Source organism: Lutra lutra, chromosome 5, assembly GCF_902655055.1.
Source record: "Lutra lutra chromosome 5, mLutLut1.2, whole genome shotgun sequence".
In the NCBI taxonomy this organism is placed as follows: Eukaryota; Metazoa; Chordata; class Mammalia; order Carnivora; family Mustelidae; genus Lutra; species Lutra lutra.
Window position 1 is genome coordinate 43317512 of NC_062282.1, and position 12138 is coordinate 43329649.

The following is a 12138-nucleotide window of genomic DNA, read 5'->3' on the forward strand; positions in this document are numbered from 1 at the left end:
GAATACAAGACACTCAACTGCAGCTCCCAGTGGGTCATGATCAAGTGGTTCCATGAAAGGCCAGTTCCTGATGACACTATTTTCCCAGGACACAGAGAAGACAGCAACCTTGGTCAGTGGAAAGGGAACAGGGCGATACTATGCAAGGCTTACTGGTCTTGGCCAAATCTTAACCTTTGTGGGCCTCAATTTCCTCATTTGAAAATTGAGGCTACTATTAGTGACTGTCTCCCAAGGTTGTTGAAAAGATTAAATGAGATACTGAATATAAAGCAGTGTGCCTGGCAGAGATTAAGTGTTCATAAATGTACACTGTCATCATTACTGCCCTTGATTTTTCAGTGCCTCAGTTCTGTCTGCTGTAAGGATATTAATATAACATCACAAGATTCCTAAGCCTTTGTACTAATAAATATTCCAGCCTCCTGCATGCTCAAGAATAAAGAAAAAAAAAATTGAGAATCATCCTCTCTGACCTCTCATCCGATGATGAATTCCCCTCTACCATAACCTGGAAAATACGTGCTGATTAAATTCTATTTCATGATACTGTGAAATTAAAATGATGCATTAGGAATCCACAGATTTTTCTGTACTGTCATTCTGCAAGGGGGTGGGGAGGGATATTGCCTATTCTGCATCATCCACAAACCACCCCCAACCAAACACAATGTCTCACCCTGTGGCACAAAATTCACGCCCACCTCCATACATACAATTAATGAATGTACAATGTAATCACTTCCGTATTGCACCATCTCTCTCTCTCTCTCTCACACACACACACACACACACACACACACACACACAAATGTTCTACAGTGGAAAACTCACCCATTCGTAAAAACACACCGAAAATCACTCCCAGAGATTCACTACAGCTCTCCTGCACTACACATGCACACAAATGTTGCCTCCAACAGTGTGCAAAGTATGTTCAAAACAAACTGGACAGCTGAACTCTGGAGCCAAAGGCCAAGGTTCGAATCCTGCCTTTGCAACTCCCTAGCTGTGTGAACCCAATCTCCAGGTGCCCCAGTTTCCTAAATTGTAAAATGGGGGTGATAATAATAATATTCATTTTAAAGAAAGATGCGACAATTACAAGTTTAATACACCAAAAGGGTTTGGATGAGCACTTGGAAAGCGCCCAATAAATTATTTTCTTTTGCATTACATGTGCACACTGCTTCCAGGCCGGTCCCGCACATTCTACACTGACCCGCGCCGGCTCACTCCCCCCACCCCGCTGGTCCGCACGCCTTGCACACTCCGCCTGCACGCCGTTCCCAGACGCGCTCGCCCACACAGTGCGCAGGCGCGCCCACCGCCCTCGGCGAGGGGCAGGGATTCGCCGCCGTCCGACCCTCGCCGCCGCCGGGACCTCAGGTGCCTGGGCCCAGGAGCCGAGGAGCCTAGGTCACCTGGCCGGGCCCGACCAACCCTTTCCTCTGCGCCCGGTCACTGCCGAGGCTCTGAACACCCGGGTCGCGGGCTCCCTTCCGCCCCATCCCCGCTCCGCACGGCCGGCTTACCTGAGGTTGGGGGCCCTGGGACACACCGCCCTCCCCCTCTGCGTCCAGCCCCGGATCCAGGGACGGGTTATCGGCCGCGGCCACGGTCCGGCCCTCCGGCACTCCGCGGGTTCCCGGGCCGGGTAGGGGGACCGCGCCGCGGACGAGGAAGTGTTGGGGGCAGGGCCGCCCTACCCCTGGGAAAGTCCCGGGCGACTGACAGGCCGCTCGCCCAATCGCGCTGCGCCCTCGGGGCGGGCCCGCGGCCGCGGGGGCGGGACGGAGCGAGGTAAACAGCACCCGCCCGGGGAGGTCCGGGGCCGGGAGCTGCTGAGCTGTAGCTGTTACCCGCTCCCGTGGGCCAGCCCTTCGGGCGGTGACCTTCGGGGCTTGGGCAGCCCCCCGTGTCACTCCCCGCGCCGGAAGCCCCGGAGCCCGGGCTGAGGCCGGAATCTCAGAGCGGAGACGAACCGCAGAGACCACCCCTTCTCTTCCGTGATGCTAGGGGCTCGAGGACCACAGCGGGGAGGGAACTTGCCGAAAGGCACGTAAGCATCTGGAGCTGGGCCAGGGCTGGAGCTCGAGGCCGCAGAGTGGGGTCCAGGGCGCTCCTGAACGACTTCGCGGAACTCCCAGAAATTCAAGCTGAAAGGACCCCCTAAATAACTTTTTTTTTTTCATAAACTTACAGCCCCAGACATTGAAAGCATTTTGTATGCATTATTTCTTTCACTGAGCCACCCTAGTGAAATGGGTTTACCCCTTGTTTATTGTAAGTAAATTAAAAAAGGCACTGAGAGGAGGTTGGTTGACAGTAAGTGGCTGAACCAGCATTTAAACCCCAATGGGCAAATCCAGAGTCCTCCTCCCACCCTGCCTACATATTTGTGGGTCAGATCATCCAAACAGCTGTGGGATTTCCCAGACCCTTAAGGAGCAGCTTGGTTTAATGGTGGGAACGCTGTCTTTGGTTTCTTTTTAAGCCCATCATTTTATTTAAGAGGGTTTTGATTTCAAAAAGTGGAAGGACCTAAACTGAGAATAAAGGACAGCTCTTTAAATGGGGGTAAATACAGCTTTATGAAAAACCTATTGCAAAAGACTCATTTCCCCAGAACTGATGAAAACTTAGTCATTGACAGGTCCTGGTCCTCAGAAAGGACTTGGTGAGCTGTTTCGTACAGGTCCTCATTTTACAGAAGTGGAGATCTGTCAATCAACTGTGACTGTGAACACACACACACACCCCTCTACCCAAGTAGGAACCTAATTGGAAGATTATCCTGTCAGGCCTTGTGACTTCATTTACTTCAAAGGTGTCTTCAAATTCTGGGATGCCTTTAGTTAACTTCAAAAGTGTTACCACATTCTCAAAACAATAGTAATTCTGGTTCATTTCTAAGTAGGAAAAGAAGTAGTCATAAACTCTGATTTTAAGGAGGGTGGGGAGAGCGGGATACAAAGGCCAAGCCAAGCACATTTGAGTGTCACCAACAGGAGGGGACGGAGGGATTAGAATCGAGCTGGTTCACCAGAGGCTCGTAGGCATCACCTCTACCCAGTAGGCTTTCCCCAAAGCAGGGTTTTCTTCCTGCTCTTTGTCTACAGTTCCCAATTTGCCTCCTCCTGGAATGCTGTCTTCCTAATCTCAACCCAACTCTTCTCGTGAACGCTGAAATTTACTTTTAAAAAAATGAAGAGTTTCCACCTAGTTGCATATTGCTTCCAGACTATTTCAGCTGTCTTTGTAAAATGTCTGACCTTCGAGATTTAGGCAAATAGCTTCATCCCTTAAATTGCCTGATGACCACTAGGAGGACTTGTTGGACAGTGCTCTGGTATGACAAAAAGGTCACGTGGTCTTTTCTTTTTTTTGGACTGATTCCCTGTTTTGGCGTACTTTTTCCTAACACTTATAATGTGTGAGAAAATCCTCTTCAAAATCGTGACCACACCCACCCCTTCCCACCTTTTTAAATCTTCCTCTGAATTCAGAACTTCCCACCAGGTTAGAAGCCATGGAGACCATTGTTCGCAATCCCCTATTTGATAGATAGGTAAACTGAGTCCTCAGGATAATAAAGGACTTGTTCAGGGCTGCACCCAATGAATGATGCCACCACGGTGAGAAGCCAGGACCTTGGTTTGCAGTAATATGCGCTCTTTTCACTGCACCCTGTTATCTTTCCAGTGTCATGATTTTCCCTATAGAAACTCAACACTCATTAGGAACAAGGCTGGGTTCTATCTAACTCCTACTCGACCACTTGCTACCTGGGTGGTCTCCCTAAATGAAATGAAAAATGGAGGAAATTGCATCTTACCCCTCAGGGGATCATGGGGATAAATGAGTTAATGCAAGGAAAGCCCAAAGCTTGGCACACAGTAGGCATCTGAGAAATGGTAGTGGCGTATATACACGGATTGCCAGCACTGGACAGAACTTTACTGTTAAACCCAGGAATGCACTCTCCCCAAGTTCCATGTCACCATCCACATCCTCTATGGTCCCTGAGATCCCTGGCAGGGTGGGAAATGGGCCCCCCAGCCTGGCACCCCCTGCCATCCCTAAATCCGGAAGGAGATGTCCAAGCCAAGAGCCGAGTGACTCAGGCAGCTGGAAAATTCTTGCTCTTCCAGAGTGATGACAAGCACCTGCATAGAGCCCCACCTGGGAGGAGAATCAAAGGCCTGTGTTTGGTTTGTTTTGGTTTTTGTTTTAAAGCATGCAACTTCCCACCAGTCCTTCCCTCTCTACTACCTCCACTAAGGATGCTCCAAAGAAGAACCGAAGTCCACACTTGATAGAAATAAAAGACCTACCAAAAACCTCACCTGTCACCAACCGAGCTTTAAATCAAGTGCCTGAAAAGGAGTGTTTTTGCCATGCAAAAAGGTTGTTTTCGCCATGTGGTGGCTCTGCTCTCTGACCTAACAGGATATCTCCCAAGCACCCTGAGGTCATTACCACTGTCATGCCCATTTCACAGATGAAACTGGGGCTTTGAGGTGTTAGATGACTCGCCCAAGGTCTTATACAGCAACAAGTCTTAAATTCTTTCTGTTCTTAAGCATTAGGCTATGGAGTCTTGCCAGCCAGTAAGAGCTCAAAATACCAGTCCTTATGGCTCGTTTAGGAAGGATTAGATCCAACCTTTCTTTCACATGGATATAACCACTGAGGGCCATCTGTACACCCCACTGATGGGAAGAGGAGCTTCTAAAACCACCAAGCTCAGCCTTACTCTAGGAGGTGAATTTGTGAGTTAGGGTCTTGGCTGCAGGGGAATGAAACTCAAGGTGAGCGGCTGATGAACTAGGAAAAGAGCAGTCCCGGCTCTGGGTCCCTTCCTTCTATCCAGTCTCCTGGTCCCATAGCCTGAGGCAATCTGGGGAATATAAAACCCTTGGTGAATTCTAGGTGCTTTCTGGTATTGGGTGTGTGCACATGAGAGAGAGATTTTAGTGATAGTTAAATGAGAAATGCAAGTCAAGCACATGCTGTTGGCTGAAATTGTAGGTAACTATATTTTTTGGTAAGAAATAAGTAAGCAGAAGCAATGGTCCCATTTCCCATCCTCAGCCTCAGAAGCATTTTAATTCTATCTACCTCCCAGATCATTGCATGAGGGATGGATGGGTAGCTCTAAGATTTCCATAACTTTTCATGTTCATTAGGCACCTTAAGGTGAATTAAACCATACCAAACTCACAATTTGCCCCTCCTCCAAGAGCATGTGGGTCATGCAAGGGTTAGGGTATGGGCTCTGGAGTCAGACAGATCTGGGTTTAGGTCACAGCCTTGCCCTTACACCTTGTGATCACTCTCTGCCGGTTTTCTCACAAAGAATGTGAAGGGCAGGGTCCAGTGCATAGGGTAGAGAAAGAATGAGGTGCCATAGGGCCTGGCATGAGTTAAAGGCAGCAAAGCCCAGGGCCCAGAGCTACGGAGGAGCTTGCCCAAGACCTCACAAAGTGTCCTCAGAAGCACCAGGCCTAGATGGCATTTCTCTGACTTTTTCTCCAGGGTCTTCCCTGTTTTCCTCCTTCTCCCTCCCAGCTGTTTCCGTTGTAGCCCTGAGCCTGCCATTTGCACTAGGGTTTCTAGGACACCACTGCGGAGAGGAAAGAGCCAGTGACTCTGGGGGAAATTCCCGGCCTCAGAGCCTATGTGGCCAGGCACCTCCCATAGTTCCCGGGAGCCCCAGGCTTCCCCTAGTCCACGTCCTCTCCCTCTGGCCTCCCTGTCTTCAGTTCAGGGTGTCAAGCCAGATCTGAGTTTGGATCCAAGCTTGCTCCTCGTGATCCTCCTGGGAGTGCAGAGAGGTCAGCCCAGCCCAGCCCCTGAGGGAGGCAGCCCCATGGGAACCAGACATTTCCTAATCCTGGGAAGCCCTAACTGGGCCCAGGGAGCAATCCTCCTACCACCTCACCCCATGTCCTTTCTCATACTCCTCCTTTCAGGGTCCCTCCCACTGCTCCCTCCGTTCTTCTCCAGCCCAGAAGCTGCTGTGACAATGACTTGGTCTCTATTCCTTGCCCCTCCTAGCCAGGGACTTCCCGGGGCTGGGCCTCCGACCGGCTCTGGAAAATCTGGACTGTTTGTGATTAAGGAGGAGGCCGTATCACTACCGTCTGCCAGCTCTCACCCTCTCCCTGTGCCTCAGACCCTGTATGAAATGTTCAACCACAGCAGGGTCCAGCCAGCCCTAGGAGGGAAGCAGGTGGGCGAAACTTCCGGAGAGCCATTTGCTCCAGCGCTGAGGAGGGTCCCAGCCCTCCATCGAGTTCCCGAGGGAGGCAGAGCTAGACTCCCACCCGGCCTCTTCCTACCTCACTATATAGACCACTGACGTGGGCAACACACACTCGCCCACCCTCAAAAACTCACATTCACCCAGAGACGCACACACGTTCATATAATGACCCAGACACTCCCAGACACACACGCAAACACTTAGACACGCTTGTGAACTTGCACTCACATGTATACCTCAACAGATCTGACACAGACGAAACTCACAAACAGAGATGCACATTCTCACACCAACACAAATCCACGTTCATACTTGTGACCCCAATCCCTTTCCTCCAGGGAAGGATAAGACAAAAATAGACTCTGCTTTTGCCTTCCCTTGGGAAGAACTAGCAGTGGCTAGAAAGAAACACACAGGCTGAGGAGGGCAGGAAGAGGAAGTAAGAAATGGAGGGAGAGAAGCAAGAGGAGAATGAGACCAGGCAAGGAGGTAGAGAGGCCCAGAACCTAAGCCCCGGTAGGAGAAGAGGGAGCTGACCCAGGGGAGCAGCCGACCCCAGCTGGCAGGAAAGTAGGAGGCCAGGTGGCTCTTGGCAGAGCTGGGGGGGCGGCCTGGTGACCCTGACCCCTCACGCAGTGAGCTCTTAGCCATGTCCTGACCTGCCGCCCCAGGGCTCGGTCACTTACCTGGGGCAGGAGAAGACAACCGGGGGTGCAGCGGGGGCTGGCACCCTGTGAAGGCTCGTCAGCTCGCTGTGCTTCTGCAGGAAGGAGGGCTGGGCTGGGCTGACTTTTAGGCAGGAGGGGAATTCCCCGAGATGGAGGAGTCAGCCGCCAGGCAACCCCACAAGGCCCCATCCTGCCCCCCCCTGGCAGAGCACAGGGCCCTTCTTTGTCAGTTCCCCACCTGTCACTTCCCAGACTGGCTATCACTTGCCAAGCATTCTGGGGAGGGGGGGGGCCTTCTGGGGAGGAGCTGGAAGCCTGAGGGTTCTGTGGCCGGACCAGGAACTGGCACAGAGGCATCCCGGTCTGCCCACCCTACCCCAGCCCTTGACTTCTCCCTTTGCCTGAGGTGGGGGATTCCAGCGCCCAGGACCCTCAGGAAAGGGCCAGATGTCCAGCCCACATCCTCCTCCCCCATCCCTGTTCCATCTGTTTCCATTTAGGGTCTGTGGACTCTCCACAGGGAAGGAAAAGCCCCCTGCTTCCCTACGTGCTGGCTTTAATTTCCAGGTCAATTGGGGCCTTAGAAAGCTAAGCTCCTTAGCAAGGAGCCACCCAGCTCTACACTAACCAGCTGGTTCTGCTGCTCCTCACTTTCCCATCCAGACGGAGCCTTGGTGATCCCCGGCTGTAAAATGGGTATAATGAGTCCTGCTGGGCCTGGCTCTTGTGATGAGGTGATTAAAACAGAATGATTCTGAATGTTTGAGTGCTTTACAAACATAAGCTCTTAGTTCATTATCCACCGATAAGATGCTTGGGGAGGACATGGGTTGCCTGTGGATGAACTGGCCTTTCTTGATCATTTCAGGTTCTGGAACTTCAGGTTCTGGAACTTTGTTCTTAACGGCAACGTTACAGACTGCTGAGGATACAGAGATGGACAAGTCAGACCCACTTCCTGCCCTGTCCAGTATGGTAGCCATAAGCCACCTATGGCTATTTAATTATAAATTAGTTAAAATTAAATAAATTAATAACTCAGTTCCTCGGTACAGCTCGCCATATTTCAAATGCTCAGTAGCCACATGTGGCTGTCCGAGTAGGCTGCACATGTATAGAACATTTCCATCACTACTGAAAGTTCTATTAGATAGCATTGCTCTGGGCGCTGTGGGCTAATAGGTAGTTATAATCAAGAATGGTAGAGATGTGTTATGACAGGAGAAATACAGCGAGCTACAGGAGCGTGGACAGGGAGCATCTAGTTAGGATTTGGAGATCTGGGAAGCCTTCCTGGAGGAAGTGACACATCAGCTAAGACCTGAAAGCAGCCAAGCAAGAGCACAGGAACAGTGTTCTTAGCAAGGGAATAGAATATGCAAAGAGAGAATACATTCAGGGAACTGAAATTGTTCCCTCGGAGTGGAACATGGAGTTTTGAAGCAAGGGGAAAGTAAAGAGGTAGGTCCTGGAGAAATAAGGAAGGCCAAGTCACAAGGGCACACTCAGCTTGAGCAGGGGGTTGGTAGGCGGAGGATAGGAGGTGAGAGATTGGGGAGAGTGCACTGAATCCAATCCTCTCCTGCTTCTGTTGTCCTCCAGATTGGGATTCCATGGGGAACGCTAGAGAGGAGCTCCGGCCCAACAGAGGAGGAAGTGAAGGCCAGACAGGAGAAGTGACTTTCCTCGTGACTAATGAAGGGACTTCCTGACTCCTAGTCCAGTGCTCTTTCCCACACTGCACTCAGTCCTTTGGTCACACTGGCCAATTTTTAAATGTTCAATAGCCACATGGGGCAAATGCCTACCTACCATACAGTACAGGCATTTCCATCCACACAGAAAGTTCTACAGGACTACAGCACCAATCCTTGAGCTAGATCAAATGCAAAGGATGATACACTTCCCTGCACATAGACCCTTTTCTCTGCAAGGAGTAAATTACACCTCATGCTGACAGCATCACATGTTCCCCTCTCTGCCCTCTGCTACCTGCTTGCAGGTCCTTCCTCACCCATGTCCCCAGCTGGGCAGGAACAGGCACTCAGAATGGTGGCAGGACTCAGCATCAGGGAGAGCGATCTTATCCCTGGCTCCCTCTGGGGAAATCTCCTGGTGGCCTGTGACCAGCCATCTGGGTCAGCCAGGACCTTCTATGAAATTGAGGAATGTCCCTTCCTTGAGGAAACTGGGTTTCAGATTCCTCATCAGTATAGTGTGTAATTCAGCCCTGATGTGCCTGGATTGCAGTGTTTCCTTTAAACCTGACATCTTTCCGCAGGCGTCGGTGATCATAGATCATCTGTGACTTCACAAAGCCTTGCTTGGACTGGTTCCTGCTCAGGGCATCTTAGATGATGGAAGGACCTTGAAGGACTAGGGAGGCTCAAGGAGCTGGCCCCACATGAACCGGAATCTCCAGGCAGGAGCACTTGGCTTGCAGATCCTGGGGGACAACTGGCTCTGGGCTCTCTGTGCTGGAGTGCTGAGCACAACTAGCTTCTCCACCTTCTTTCACACCTCTTCTTCATCCAGCCATGGATTCCCTGAAATTGCCTTCCTTGCTCAGGCTGTGGGATGGATATCAAGGAGGAAGGGACCCTTGGACTGAGCATCAGAGGAGCCGAGCTTGAGTCTTGGCTCTGCTGTGTGGCCTGGGCAAGTCCCTTCGCCTCTCTGGTCCTCAGCTTCCCCTTCTGTAATGTGAAGGAATCAGACCGGATGATCACTAAGGGACCTTCCATTCTGATACCGTAAGGAAGTCCAGAAGTTCAGAAAAAGGAGAAATCAGGGCAGGCCAAGATGATCAGGAAATAATAACACTAATAGCTAATGTTTGAAAAAGATTGTATCTATTTATCTGAGAAAGAGAGAGAGGGAGAGCAGGGAGGAGGGGCAGAGGGAGAGGGAGAAGCAGACTCCCCACTGAGGAGGGAGCCAGTGCAGGACTGGATCCCAGGATCCTGGAATCATGACCTGAGCCGAAGGCAGACATTTAACCAATGGAACCACCCAAGCGCCCACTAATAGCTAATATTTAAGATTAACGTGTACTGGGGGTGCCTGGGTGGCTCAGTGGGTTAAAGCCTCTGCCTTCAGCTCAGGTCATGATCTCAGGGTCCTGGGATTGAGCCCCACGTCGGGCTCTCTGATCAGCGGGGAGCCTGCTTTCTCCTCTCTCTCTCTGCCTGCCTATCTGCCTGCTTGTGATCTCTGTCCAATAAATAAATAAAATCTTTAAAAAAAAAGATTAACGTGTACTAGGCATGATACTCGTGGATTCCTCATCAGAACTCTAGGAGATTGGTACCCCTGCTTTGCAGATGACGTGGCTTAAGCCAACACCTAATGAGTAGCACAGGGGAATTCAAACTCAGGTCATGTCTACAGAGTTCACCTGGGGGAGACAAGATCCATGCCGGACCTCAAAAGATGGCTGAATTTGGATACACACAGGGAACCTCTCACTGGCCCATCCCTTCGATACCTAATTGCTCAGGCCCACCTCTCCTGCCCTGACATCTCTGGTCTCACTGACGTTTTTGGGAACAGCACTGGGCCAGTCTCATCCTAGTGGATCAACATTTATTTAACAAATGAATGGACTTGACTCCATGGGTCTCCTGATTGACCAAATCTGCCGAATGCTTCCCAAGGATGGGAATTCCTCATGCCATGGGGACCTAGTCCAGGACTCTGGGCAGATTTCTGGATCCCATCATAGACCTAAGAAATCATACTTTCTGGGGGTTAGGGCCTGAGAGGCAGCATTTTCAGTAAGCTCCCACAGTTATCTTAGTACTTAGTAGTTTGAGAGGCCCAAGCTCCCTAATTGGGTCTTCCAGCTCCAAACTGAGCATCATCTGCTCCTATAAAGGCAGCCAAGAACTCAGTGTCATGGACTTGTGGGCAGTACCTAGCGTGCTAGTACTTCTCTGGGTCACCCACGCATCAAATCCATGACTTTTGCAAAAATGCTTTGCGTCTACCAGCTTCCACTAGGGGCCAGTCCCACTGCTGTTACTAACTCTCTGTGTGATGTGAGCAGCCATTCCCTTCTCCGTCCCTCACCTTCCTCATCTGGGAAAGGGGGTCAATGCTCTTCAGCCATCTATAATCCTGGGAACACCTGTGTGCACAGAAGAAGTGCCCACTGAGGTCATTTCATTAGGAATATCATAGGTCAGGGGGTCATCCATTTGAGTGTCTGCCAGCATCATCTGATCCATGTGTCTGGGTTAGGCTGATCTCAGTCAGTGGTTCTCAGTCCTGACTGCGTGTTAGAATCACCAGAGGAGCTTTGTAAAAATACAAATGTGCAGGCCTCACCGCAGACTAATATATCAGGATCTTGCGGGGGGTGGGTGGGGGAGAGGTTGTGGCCTGGATTGGCATTGAAAGGCTCCCCCACGGGGTCCCTGGGTGGCTCAGTGGGTTGAAGCCTCTGCCTTTGGCCCAGGGTCCTGGGATCGAGCCCCGCATAGGGCTCTCTGCTCAGCAGGAAGCCTGCTTCCTCCTCTCTCTCTCTCTGCCTGCCTCTCTGGCTACTTGTGATCTCTGTGAAGTAAATAAATAAAATCTTTAAAAAAAAAAAGAAAGAAAGTCTCCCCCAGGTGATTCAAAGTCGGGACTCCTGCTCTCAAAGCTGCCTTTCAAATCTTTGGTTCTGATGCGGGTGGTCCTGGGACTTCACTGCTCCCCTTTTTGTTCCAGGAAAAGTGCCTTCTCAGTACCAGCGTCAGAGACCAAGAAGACAACAGGTCTTAGAATCTGGAGAGAAGAGAGCTCAAGTCCATGCACTGTGGGTCACTGGGGATTATACACAGTGGATATGAAAGGCAATATTCAACCTCAAACCAAGTCACTACATGGAGAGGAGGTACGTGTCATTCTGGAGCATCTGAAAAAAATGGGATTCAGGAATGCATTTTGCAAAATTGTGCTTTCCAAGGAAAGGAAAGGAAATGGACTCAGGGCAGTATGTTGCAAGGTTCTTTTCAAAGGAAGAAGATCCAAGGACAAATGTTGCAAGACTGTGCTGCTAAAGGAAGTGGTTTTTTTAGCTCATTCAATCTGGAACAGAATTTAGAGATTATCTTGACCACTCCCTTGGCTGGACAGAAAGGGAAACTAAGGCCCGGGGAGGGGAAGGCAAGTGCCTAAGGTCAGGCAGGGAGTTGCTGACAGAGCTAGTATTAC

General features: G+C 50.7%; 1 protein-coding gene across 3 annotated transcripts in view; it reads right to left on the bottom strand.

Annotated features, from left to right (window-relative positions):
• Window positions 1-1726, bottom strand: part of TNIP1 (TNFAIP3 interacting protein 1) — a 41394-nt gene extending 39668 nt beyond the window's left edge. For all 3 annotated transcript variants that reach the window (XM_047729515.1, XM_047729513.1, XM_047729514.1), the window contains exon 1: window positions 1536-1726. The gene's annotated coding sequence lies outside the window, so the exon portion shown is untranslated. The remainder of the gene's footprint in view (window positions 1-1535) is intronic.
• Window positions 1727-12138: the final 10412 nt, after the last annotated feature.